General features: G+C 41.8%; 1 protein-coding gene across 1 annotated transcript in view; it reads right to left on the minus strand.

The window, feature by feature from the left end:
- LOC139375721 (inward rectifier potassium channel 16-like) overlaps positions 1–9,969 on the minus strand; it is a 15,404-nt gene extending 5,435 nt beyond the window's left edge. Inside the window, exon 1 of the mRNA XM_071117534.1 lies at positions 9,947–9,969. The gene's annotated coding sequence lies outside the window, so the exon portion shown is untranslated. The remainder of the gene's footprint in view (positions 1–9,946) is intronic.
- Between the last annotated feature and the right edge of the window lie 3,401 nt (positions 9,970–13,370).

The following is a 13,370-nucleotide window of genomic DNA, read 5'->3' on the forward strand; positions in this document are numbered from 1 at the left end:
GTATTATTGCTAATTTAGCCTAAGAGGAAGCATGTTTTAAGATGTTCAAACTGAAAATAAACCACACAATACTGAATGTGTTAATTAACACAACTGACGTCTTGATTTAAGACCTACTTTATGACGATAAGGCTCTTAATGCTTCAGACCACTGGTGTGCAGTGTAGACACAGTGCACCAAAACCAGAGGCTCTTAGCCCCTATCGACAATACGTGGTGACCAGTCCTAAGTATATCACATGACCCCCTTATACATCCCAAATGGCACCCTATTCCCCATATAGTGCACTAGTTTAGACCAGAGCCCTATGGTCAATGGCACCCTATTCCCTATATAGTGCACTACTTTAGACCAGAGCCCTATGGGTAAAGCAGTATATAGTTAATTTAATTATTATTATTATTATTATTATTTTTTTTTTTTTCACCTTTATTTAACCAGGTAGGCTAGTTGAGAACAAGTTCTCATTTGCAACTGCGACCTGGCCAAGATAAAGCATAGCAGTGTGAACAGACAACACAAAGTTACACATGGAGTAAGTAAACAACTAACAAGTCAATAACACAGTAGAAAAAAAAGGGGAGTCTATATACATTGTGTGCAAAAGGCATGAGGTAGGCGAATAATTACAATTTTGCAGATTAATAACACCGGAGTGATAAATGATCAGATGGTCATGTACAGGTGTGCAAAAGAGCAGAAAAGTAAATAAATAAAAACAGTATGGGGAAGAGGTAGGTAAAAATGTGTGGGCTATTTACCGATAGACTATATACAGCTGCAGCGATCGGTTAACTGCTCAGATAGCAGATGTTTGAAGTTGGTGAGGGAGATAAAAGTCTCCAACTTCAGCGATTTTTGCAATTCGTTCCAGTCACAGGCAGCAGAGAACTGGAACGAAAGGCGGCCAAATGAGGTGTTGGCTTTAGGGATGATCAGTGAGATACACCTGCTGGAGCACGTGCTACGGATGGGTGTTGCCATCGTGACCAGTGAACTGAGATAAGGCGGAGCTTTACCTAGCATGGACTTGTAGATGACCTGGAGCCAGTGGGTCTGGCGACGAATATGTAGCGAGGGCCAGCCGACTAGAGCATACAAGTCGCAGTGGTGGGTGGTATAAGGTGCTTTAGTGACAAAATGGATGGCACTGTGATAAACTGCATCCAGTTTGCTGAGTAGAGTGTTGGAAGCAATTTTGTAGATTTAGTTTAGTTTAGTTTATTTTTTATTTTTACAGGGACAGTGCACATTAATCAACGTTTCAGTAAAAGTGCCGGTTTTAGCCAGCCGGCTAATTTTCAACCGCAGCCCTGGGCAGGTTATTAAAAACAATTACAATATAGACAATAGCAGCATAGGACAAGCAAGACATAGCATACAGACAGAGCAACATAGGACACGCAAGACGTAGCATACAGACAGAGCAACATAAAACAAAAAGCAGCAAGACAAAATTCATAAAAGCAACAAAGTGTTTCCACACCTCACAAGCTACAGACAACAGACAACATGGAAAGCGGCAACACACAGCTAGGGACCATGTTCACAAATCTGATTGACCTTTAGCCATGTCTTCAAGCATTTTGTGAAAGTGTGATATGTGGTGCAGTTATGTGTGTCTGATGGCAGTGTATTCCAGACATGGGAAGCTCTAACAGAGAATGCAGATTTACTAAAGGTGCTTTTCCTTAGGGGAACTATACAGTCACCTCTCATGGCAGACCTTGTGGATCTGCTGCCATATGTCTGGGTTTTCTGTTTAACAAATATATTGAGTGGAGGGGGAGCCAGGCCATTATGACATCGCCGAAGTCGAGGATCGGTAGGATAGTCATTTTTACTAGGGTAAGTTTGGCGGCGTGAGTGAAGGAGGCTTTGTTGCGGAATAGAAAGCCGATTCTTGATTTGATTTTCGATTGGAGATGTTTGATATGAGTCTGGAAGGAGAGTTTACAGTCTAGCCAGACACCTAGGTACTTCTAGATGTCCACAAATTCAAGGTCGGAACCATCCAGGGTGGTGATGCTGGTCAGGCGTGCGGGTGCAGGCAGCGAATGGTTGAAAAGCATGCATTTGGTTTTACTAGCGTTTAAGAGCAGTTGGAGGCCACGGAATGAGTGTTGTATGGCATTGAAGCTCGTTTGGAGGATAGATAGCACAGTGTCCAAGGACGGGCCGGAAGTATATAGAATGGTGTCGTCTGCATAGAGGTGGATCAGGGAATCGCCCGCAGCAAGAGCAACATCATTGATATATACAGAGAAAAGAGTCGGCCCGAGGATTGAACCCTGTGGCACCCCCATAGAGACTGCCAGAGGACCGGACAGCATGCCCTCCGATTTGACACACTGAACTCTGTCTGCAAAGTAATTGGTGAACCAGGCAAGGCAGTCATCCGAAAAACCGAGGCTACTGAGTCTGCCGATAAGAATATAGTGATTGACAGAGTCGAAAGCCTTGGCAAGGTCGATGAAGACGGCTGCACAGTACTGTCTTTTATCGATACCTTGAGCGTGGCTGAGGTGCACCCGTGACCGGCTCGGAAACCAGATTGCACAGCGGAGAAGGTACTGTGAGATTCGAGATGGTCAGTGACCTGTTTGTTGACTTGGCTTTCGAAGACCTTAGATAGGCAGGGCAGGATGGATATAGGTCTGTAACAGTTTGGGTCCAGGGTGTCTCCCCCTTTGAAGAGGGGGATGACTGCGGCAGCTTTCCAATCATTGGGGATCTCAGACGATATGAAAGAGAGGTTGAACAGGCTGGTAATAGCGGTAGCGACAATGGCGGCGGATAGTTTCAGAAATAGAGGGTCCAGATTGTCAAGCCAAGCTGATTTGTACGGGTCCAGGTTTTGCAGCTCTTTCAGAACATCTGCTCTCTGGATTTGGGTAAAGGAGAACCTGGAGAGGCTTGGGCGGGTAGCTGCGGGGGGGGGGGGCGGAGCTGTTGGCTGAGGTTGGAGTAGCCAGGCGGAAGGCATGGCCAGCTGTTGAGAAATTGTTGAAGTTTTCGATAATCATGGATTTATCGGTGGTGACCGTGTTACCTAGCCTCAGTGCAGTGGGCAGCTGGGAGGAGGTGCTCTTGTTCTCCATGGACTTCACAGTGTCCCAGAACTTTTTGGAGTTGGAGCTACAGGATGCAAACTTCTGCCTGAAGAAGCTGGCCTTAGCTTTCCTGACTGACTGCGTGTATTGGTTCCTGACTTCCCTGAACAGTTGCATATCGCGGGGACTATTCGATGCTATTGCAGTCCGCCACAGGATATTTTTGTGCTGGTCGAGGGCAGTCAGGTCTGGAGTGAACCAAGGGCTGTATCTGTTCTTAGTTCAGCAGTTTGAACGGAGCATGCTTATCTAAAATGGTGAGGAAGTTACTTTTAAAGAATGACCAGGCATCCTCAACTAAAGGGTTGCCATTTGGAATTCAGCCTCAGTCAAACTTAATTAAGACTTTTGCCTCCCCAGGACAATATGGTCAGTGTTTCTCCAACAAGGAAAGTTTGTCAAGAAACTCACAATGGCCCCCTTCAAATATGTTAACAGGCTGACTCTCTGGTAATATTTTCTACAGGTGCCGGCCTTAAACCCTTTAATGTTTAATGTGTTAAATAAGGATAATTCTATTTTGTTTCCTGTGGATGTTAACAGGCTGACTCCCTAGTAATGTTCTATATAGCTAGCGGCCTTAAACCCTAAAATGTTATTAATGCATTTAATAAGGATAATTCTATCTTGTCTCATGTGGATGTTTATCTCATAAGAGCATCAAAGATCTGAGTGTTATGTCCCTCCAAATGTTAATAGTTGTGTGCTTTTTTTTGTGGTTTTTACTCAGATTTCGATAACCAAGTAAAACATTGTATTAATCGAAATCTATGAAAACAGCTGTATTTGGAAAAACACAACCTAGGAGTCTAGGCATGAGTCTTGCAGCACGCTGGTGGAAATACACAAGCTAGGAGTCTAGGCATGAGTCTTGCAGCACGCTGGTGTAAATACACAAGCTAGGAGTCTAGGCATGAGTCTTGCAGCAAGGCTGGTGTAAAAACACAAGCTAGGAGTCTAGGCATGAGTCTTGCAGCAAGGCTGGTGTAAATACACAAGCTAGGAGTCTAGGCATGAGTCTTGCAGCACGCTGGTGGAAATACACAAGCTAGGAGTCTAGGCATGAGTCTTGCAGCACGCTGGTGTAAATACACAAGCTAGGAGTCTAGGCATGAGTCTTGCAGCAAGGCTGGTGTAAAAACACAAGCTAGGAGTCTAGGCATGAGTCTTGCAGCAAGGCTGGTGTAAATACACAAGCTAGGAGTCTAGGCATGAGTCTTGCAGCACGCTGGTGTAAATACACAAGCTAGGAGTCTAGGCATGAGTCTTGCAGCACGCTGGTGGAAATACACAAGCTAGGAGTCTAGGCATGAGTCTTGCAGCACTCTGGTGTAAAAACACAAGCTAGGAGTCTAGGCATGAGTCTTGCAGCACGCTGGTGTAAAAACACAAGCTAGGAGTCTAGGCATGAGTCTTGCAGCACGCTGGTGTAAAAACACAAGCTAGGAGTCTAGGCATGAGTCTTGCAGCACGCTGGTGTAAATACACAAGCTAGGAGTCTAGGCCTGAGTCTTGCAGCACGCTGGTGTAAATACACAAGCTAGGAGTCTAGGCATGAGTCTTGCAGCACGCTGGTGTAAAAACACAAGCTAGGAGTCTAGGCATGAGTCTTGCAGCACGCTAGTGTAAAAACACAAGCTAGGAGTCTAGGCATGAGTCTTGCAGCACGCTGGTGTAAATACACAAGCTAGGAGTCTAGGCATGAGTCTTGCAGCACGCTGGTGTAAAAACACAAGCTAGGAGTCTAGGCATGAGTCTTGCAGCACGCTGGTGTAAAAAAACACAAGCAATCCAATATGGGTAGCCTACAGTAAAAAGTATTAATTTCAGTTTAATTTAATCAAGTTACACTTTGGTCAGATTACGATTCACACGTTCTCTTTGAGTTCTATTCAGTTTTCATCGTTCTCCATGCAGTCATAACAGGGTATTTCCACAGAGGAAGAGCAGGGTACCGTATAGAATGTCTGATAAGTATCTCAAATAGTGTTAATTCGTTTTTCATTTGGCTTTTCATGTTAATTAGATGCTTTTGCTGTCAGACACCACGCACAGCAGGGTTGGTAAGACGGCAGTTTTACAAATTAGATCAAATCAGGCATTCATTTATTTGAATAATTGTCCATTTACGATAATGCATTTACAGCTGAAGCAACCCAGATGTCCTTGTAAACACAGGAACATCTAGTTACTGTAGGTCACCAGTCTAGGGAGGGAGACACTCACGCATCCACACACGCGCAATCACACTCACACTCACACTCACGGACACACACGCATACATACACATACACACACGCATACACCCACGCATACACACACACGGACACACACACACACACACAGAGACACACAAACAACACACGGACACAAATGCATGCACACACTGGCACACACGCACGCACAAACACACACGGACACACACGCACACACACACACACGGACTCACACACACGGACTCACACACACGGACACACGGACACACGCACACACACACACGGACACACACGCTCACACACACGGACTCACACACACGGACACACACACACACGGACACACACCGTTTGCTTGCATGCAGTAACATTCCGTGAAGCTGGTGCCCTTCCATATTGTATGTTTGTGCTGAAAACCTTTGCATCCAATGGCAGCACAGTTCACGTGCAATATACTGTAGCCTCTGGCCTGTTGCTGGATAAGTATCTCAAATAGTGTTAATTCGTTTTTCATTTGGCTTTTCATGTTAATTAGATGCTTTTGCTGTCAGACACCACGCACAGCAGGGTTGGTAAGACGGCAGTTTTACAAATTAGATCAAATCAGGCATTCATTTATTTGAATAATTGTCCATTTACGATAATGCATTTACAGCTGAAGCAACCCAGATGTCCTTGTAAACACAGGAACATCTAGTTACTGTAGGTCACCAGTCTAGGGAGGGAGACACTCACGCATCCACACACGCGCAATCACACTCACACTCACACTCACGGACACACACGCATACATACACATACACACACGCATACACCCACGCATACACACACACGGACACACACACACACACACGGAGACACACAAACAACACACGGACACAAATGCATGCACACACTGGCACACACGCACGCACAAACACACACGGACACACACGCACACACACACACACGGACTCACACACACGGACTCACACACACGGACTCACACACACGGACACACGGACACACGCACACACACACACGGACACACACGCTCACACACACGGACTCACACACACGGACACACACACACACGGACACACACCGTTTGCTTGCATGCAGTAACATTCCGTGAAGCTGGTGCCCTTCCATATTGTATGTTTGTGCTGAAAACCTTTGCATCCAATGGCAGCACAGTTCACGTGCAATATACTGTAGCCTCTGGCCTGTTGCTGGAGCTTACACCTTCAGTGTACAAAACAACACGTCAGACTCAACACGTGAATAAAGTGCACACAACCATAGCAAAGCAGGCCATGCCCTACAGTAAACTTCCCTCTAACACACGGATGAGGAGCGAGCAGGACAGAGAATCATAGCATAAACCTCTAGCCTGGTCTCTGAGCTGTTTGTGCTTTCTTGCCGAACTCCTAAGGTCATTGTCACACCAATGGCAAGATCTGGGTTCCAGGCTAGTTGAGCTCCTGTTCCACACAGCTCCGTGTCACCTATTCAGAGACAACTGGACTAGAGGGATGAAAGGAGGGAAAGTATTTTGTCCAACCAAACAGGGTGTATTTCTTGTACCGCTCAGGGCCCCTCGTTTACAACTCTATGACATGTTCACTTTAAAAAAAACAGCAGATAACATTCTGCCACCCCACTCAGTATTCACTGGCATAGAACGGGCGTTGTTCACGCAGGTGGGTCCAGCCCCCTGTACTGCCCTGGGCCCTTCTGTCACCCCTTTTAACCTTCAGTTCCTCTGTGGACAAACATTCTAAAGCATTCTAAATCATTTTAAAACATTCTAAAGCATTCTAAAGCATTCTAAAACATTCTAAAACATTCTAAAGCATTCTAAAACATTCTAAAGCATTCTAAAGCATTTTAAAACATTCTAAAGCATTCTAAAGCATTCTAAAACATTTTAAAACATTCTAAAGCATTCTAAAGCATTCTATCGTTAGGGTAATGGTTTAGATTGTGTAACAACATTGCAGTTATTGCAGAGGGACTTGTTGAATCGGGTTATTTGACCCTTACTGAGTAGTGCTTTACTGCAATTGATTGTGAACAAGGCAACAAAGTGAAGTGAATTCTAACTAGATGATAATGTATGTTTGTGAAATACAACTGTTACTAAACCATTTGCATGTACGGTTAGGCAGTAAAGAGTTAATTAAACAGAATATGTACTGTATATATATATATATATTTTTTACAATAAATATTGAGGATTTATTAATAGTATGAGATCGATATGGCTGGGATTGAATCCCATCATGCTTTGTCAGCTATGCACATTTTAAAGGCAATATGTCCGTGTTCATGGAGAAAACATTCACGGTAAAAGCTGCATATATCGTCTCTATGGAAAATGTTCTTTAAATGTCAAAACCTCTAATGCGGATCTACAACTGATCGGATTGAATGCTGGCCTTGATTACGCCAGGAAAGCAATCTTGATGACCTTTAATGAGTTTCTACCCAGAAACACTTATTCTCATTGAATAGATCTGTCGAGATAATTTGCATAATATGTGCATACATTTTTCAATTCAAATTAGTAACGGGAATGTCACAAGCAACTGTTGGGCGAGTGTCGTGCGCGACCTCCCGAGGTAATGCTTCAAGTTGTGATAATTTCACAAGTTTATACAACAGTATTGCCTCTCGAGAATCGATATCTCTTCGAGAACCTCTCGAAAAATGTCACTTTGCTATCGTTTATGTGAAAACTGTATTATTCATAGCTTGTGCCATCTTTTGAAAGATCAATAGACAACAATTTTTTTTTAAAACAGTGTCTTTTTCTGCTCTGTCAGCATCTACGTGTCATCGACTGACGCCCTCTTCACTTCATGATGCTCTCGGACCACAAACAAACTAGGATGACATCACAGATTCCAATCAGACAACTCCATGAATGACCTACTCTTTGTTTGCAGTTGTTTAAAAAAACAATATTTTGCTCAAAACAATTTTGTTTTTACCCTTTAGTATGCGTACTTCACTGTATTTATACTTAGGATATCGGTTTTCAACAGTAAAACAACTTCTGGAGGGCGTCTTTAACCTTTAAAACAACTTAAAGTTCACAGATATGGAAGATTCAGATCAGACCTTTGATCAACAACCTATCATTCTTGTCAACAACTCCTTTTTGATGTTGTAAAAACAGTCATGTAGATCTGTAAAAACAGTCATGTAGGTCTGTAATTAAAAACCTTAGATCAGTCTCAGGTGTTCCGTTGTTGTCGTTGTCATCAGATCGTAGTTGTCAGTTTAAACTCTATGCTTACTTAGTTGTTGTGTCTCAACACTTTAAATCTAAAAACAAAACGTTGACAACAGCACTAATCTGTTTCTTGGTTTAGTTTCTTGGTTAAAAAGTATTAAAGCACAAATAGAAGTAAGACAAACTGTTGTTACTATATTTTTTGTTTTCTCAGTGGGAAGATGTGATGTTAGAAGAATTGAAAAGGACCTTTAAATGTCAAGCCCTTATAACGCAAATCTACGACTGATCGGATTTATTCCTGGCCTTTATCACTTCAGGAAGGCTTGACTGTTTCATAACCAGAAACTCTTATCTTTGCTTGAGCCATGCTTGAAAGATCAATATTTATGAAACAGTGTCTTTTCTGCTCTGTCAGCATTCTGTGCATCATCTCAGTGGAAAGAATTGACGCTCGATGGGAAGACACTTGCTGAATCAACGTTGTTTCCAAGCAATTTCAATTAAATTATGTTGAACCAAAGTGGAATAGATGTTGATTTGACGTAAGTAAAGCTGAATGCTTTAAATATCCCCTGTGCAAGACCACAACGTTAGGTTTTCATTATGCAACTCACAATACTTTGGCTTGAGTTGCCATTCGACTACTAAGGCATTTTCCATGTAATAAGTTGAATTTAGTAATTGCATGGCTCTCCCTTAACCCTCTAGAGTGTTATCCCTGTCTAAGCTGGGGAGGAGGGGGGGGGTTCTAAACTAACATACAATATGGACTTGTTTTAAGAGAGTCATAGCAAGGATTATTTAGCTATTTGAGTTAGAATTTTAAGACCCCTTCAAGTATCAAAAAAATATATATTCATTTTTTTGGGGTATGAAACATTGAATTTGGTATACCTGCTATTAGCCAATAGAAATGCATTGAATACTAGATTCACTACATGGAACAGATAGACCCCAAAACATTTTCAAAGATGAAGTTTGTTCTGAAGTACCTATTCTATATCTGAGAGACGAGGAAAACGATTTACACTGCATTAAAAAAAAAATATGACTAGTATTTATCACCTTATTTTAGGTGCTGAACTATCCATATATACTTCCATATATTTGTTGTTTGTTCAACTCGTACCCGGGAACCTTCAGACGAGTCTTGTGAACATCCTAGAGCAGAACGGAGAACACCATCGTGTTCACGAGATTTCTCATCGTTCAATAATACTTCGCCAAATCGTTCGGACGCTACAGACGTTTTCATGAGAAGACCAATTTTTTTATTGTATTTCCACGGGGCGAGGACATTGTAGAGAGTTAAATAATAAACAGTCGTATTTTAGCAAAGTTGTGATTAACTAAAAAGAGAGAAAAAGAGATTAAAAAGAGCGTTGTTGTTTCATACCTGTTACAAAAGTAGTCTGGAGTCGGGCTACCTCTGTGTGAGGCTGCTTCCTGTGTGTAGGGAAGAACCAGAGCAGAGACTGGTACAGGTGCAACAACAGCCGTGCCTACTAGAATGAAATCGGCCCACCTGTAGCTGTACAAAGTAAATATAAACACCTCCCCTTAGGTGTGTCCCTGTGTTTGTCTGGGTAGGCCTGTTTGTGTGCATTATCATAATGGTAACCTTAACAACCTCCATGGCTCAGAGCATGTTGTTGTGTCTCTCTCCTTCTGTTCATCTTGCCCAGCATTTAGCCTTTCGTCAATGCATTGTTTCCAAGCTGTTCAGCGACTACTTTGGGTTGTATTGATGATTATATTTCCCCTTCTATACTGATCCTGATCTCTAGTTCTAGACTACCTCTCATGGGAATCAGGAGAGTCCATTAAACAATGGTGAGAAACTCAACCGCCTCTTTCTCCGTCTGGACGTGAAACGAGTCCAAACATATTTGTTAAATAGTTGAACAACCCTCCTGACAATGGTTCAAAATTAGAGCTTTTCAACCTGTATTCGCCGTGACTTGACCACATAAAGAGTAGAGGAATCCCACTCTCCCTCATGTGCACACTCTCTCTGTTTCTCTATGAATTGACCATGAAGCCCATATTTCCAGTCTCAGAGACATGACACATCAGACTCAAAAATTCTCTTTGCTTCCCTCTCAATAGTTTCTCCAGAAATCCTCATTAATTGTCAGAAGCAAGAAAAATTTTAAATAGGCAGGTTTTCAGATTTGAGAATCTGTTGACTAACCTATCCCTCTAATGGCGTCGTAACAAAAGGTTTGTTTGATATACACACACAAAAAATAATCTGAATTCCTTAAGAAGGATGATGGTTGTATGTGGAATCATACTAACCAAAATAATGGTTATTTTCAGTTAAAAAAAAGGTTATTTCATCTCACTCAGGGTAATAATTCCAATGTAGGGGCAGTAGCTCATTAGCATATGTGGGGGCTTGGTTTGCACACAGCTCTGTCCTAATGCATAGTGCCAACTGTAAAGTTTGGTAGAGAAGGAATACTGGTCTGGGCTGTTTTTCATGGTTTGTGCTAAACTCCTTAGTTCCAGTGAAGGGACATTCTAACGCTACAACATACTCTACAACATATTCTAGACGATTCTGTGCTTCCAACGTTATGGCAATAGTTTGGGGAAGGCCCTTTCCTTTTTTAACATGACACTGCCACCGTGCACAAAGTGAGGTGCATACGGAAATAGTTTGTTCGAGAATGGTTTGGAAGAACTTGACTGGCCTGCACAGAGCCCTCACCTCAACCCCACCGAACATCTCTGGGATGAATTGGAACACAGACTGTAAGTCGTTCTAGAAAAGAGAATCTACTAAATGGCCAAAATGTAAATGTTAAATGTAAAAAAGGCTTTTAAACATTGCCAAACCTTTTTTTGGTGTTATATAGAATATATATAAAAGGAACATTATATAAAAAGGTTCCGTATAGCACCAAATATGGTTCTGCTATACTACCAAGCGAAACAACCCTCATTTGACACTATATAAAACCGTTTCTTTTCAGTGTGTACAGTACAAACACACAAATACACAGTACACAGTACACATTACACAATAGGACAAATATAAGCACCCACATGGCTATTATAACCCAGGTAGGGTTGTTGATGTTGTGGGCCCACAGGGCAGGGAGATATGAGGCAATGGAATTGGGAGATCCCTTTCCTTCCTGACTTTTCCATCCTGGCGGTGTTGACGTTAATGACGTGTAAAGGTAGCTAGGGCTGAACAACACACATACTGTACTGTAGTTAACAGATGCCCAAAGAGAGCTTCAGCTTCTGTCTGAACATAGAGGGAATAATACTCTAAACTGGATTTGAATGATTCTTTATGCAATGTTGCAGTAGAAGTAACTAGTCATCTTTCACAATACTCCGTTATGCCTCTGATGAATGCCTTTAAAAAATATATATTATTTGATGTGGGTGTGAATAGGGAATTGACATTCATACAATCTGGGTCAGTCAATTGTTTAGTCCACACAGGTCCTAATACAAAGCCTAGCTACAGGAGCACAACGTGGAGTGTCTGGCTTTACTTTCTGGTGTATCTGACCACGGACAACTGTAGTAAGCCTGACTATATTTCTCATAACCTTACAGGACGGTAGGCCTACAGTTGGTCATGGGAAAGCTGTCTATCAACAACAACTTGTGTCTGAAAGCTACTGTTAACTTTGCATTGTGGAATAGAAACACATGTTCTACCCTGGTCTATTATATGGTGTAGAACATTAGGGTCTGAATTTATTCACACCCTTGATAAAGATCACCAATAAATCATTCAAATACTATATTGTATGATAAAAAAATTGTGAAGTGATATTATTTTATACTAATCCAATTGCTCAGAGAAAGAGATTTTGTTTAAAGGGCAATATTGTTTTATAAAAAAAAATAAGAGTCAAAATTGACACCAAAATATTGTTATCAATAAAGTAGTCAAAACGTTTAGTAATTTGTCCCATATTCCTAGCACGCAATGACAACATCAAGGTAGTGACCATACAAAATTATTGGATGCATTTGCAGTTCGTTTTGAGTTGGGTTTCTGATGATTTTGTTCTCAATAGAAATGAATGGTTAACAATGTATTGTGTTATTTTGGAGTCGCTTCTGATGTAAATAAGAATCTGTGTTTCTAAACACTTCTACGTTAATCTGGATGCTACCCTAATTATGCGTAATCCTGGATGAGTCGTGAATAATGATGAATGAGAACGTTACAGAGGGTCAAAGATCATACCCCCAAAATCATGCTAACCTCACTTTTTATTTGTAATGGTGTGAGGTGGGTATGATCTTTGACTTCATGAATGTGAATAAAAGTTCAGTGAGTTCATGGCTGTAAAGTCAGTTTTTGAATAACTCCTGCATTATTTAAGTAATACATGGAGTCTACACTAAAACCACCATGGTTTAGTCATTTCAGTACAATGCTCTATCTGCCAAGATCCATAACTCTCGTAGACAAAACAGCGAAATTGACATTACAAGGCTATCCATGCAGCAGCAGTAGTTTGGAACAATTGGATTGGTCTTGGTGATAAAATTCAATCACGATACACTCAACAAAACAGATTTGTTGTTCTCTATTTAATTCTCAAACAGATGGACAATGTTTTAATGGTATCACTTCTGGGTTTTGGTTGCGTGTCATTGTGACTCTTAGTTGTGTTGTGTTGTGTAAGAGCCCTCTTTGGGCTCTTGTGGTGGAGGAGATCTTCGTGGGCTATACCTTGTTTCAGGATAGTAAGTTGTTGTTCTGTTGATATCCCTCTAGAGGTGTGGGGGCTGTGCTTTGGAAACGTGGGTGGGGTTATATCTACCCTGGTTCGGCC

The sequence above is a fragment of the Oncorhynchus clarkii genome, chromosome 20 (genome assembly GCF_045791955.1).
Source record: "Oncorhynchus clarkii lewisi isolate Uvic-CL-2024 chromosome 20, UVic_Ocla_1.0, whole genome shotgun sequence".
NCBI lineage: Eukaryota > Metazoa > Chordata > Actinopteri > Salmoniformes > Salmonidae > Oncorhynchus > Oncorhynchus clarkii.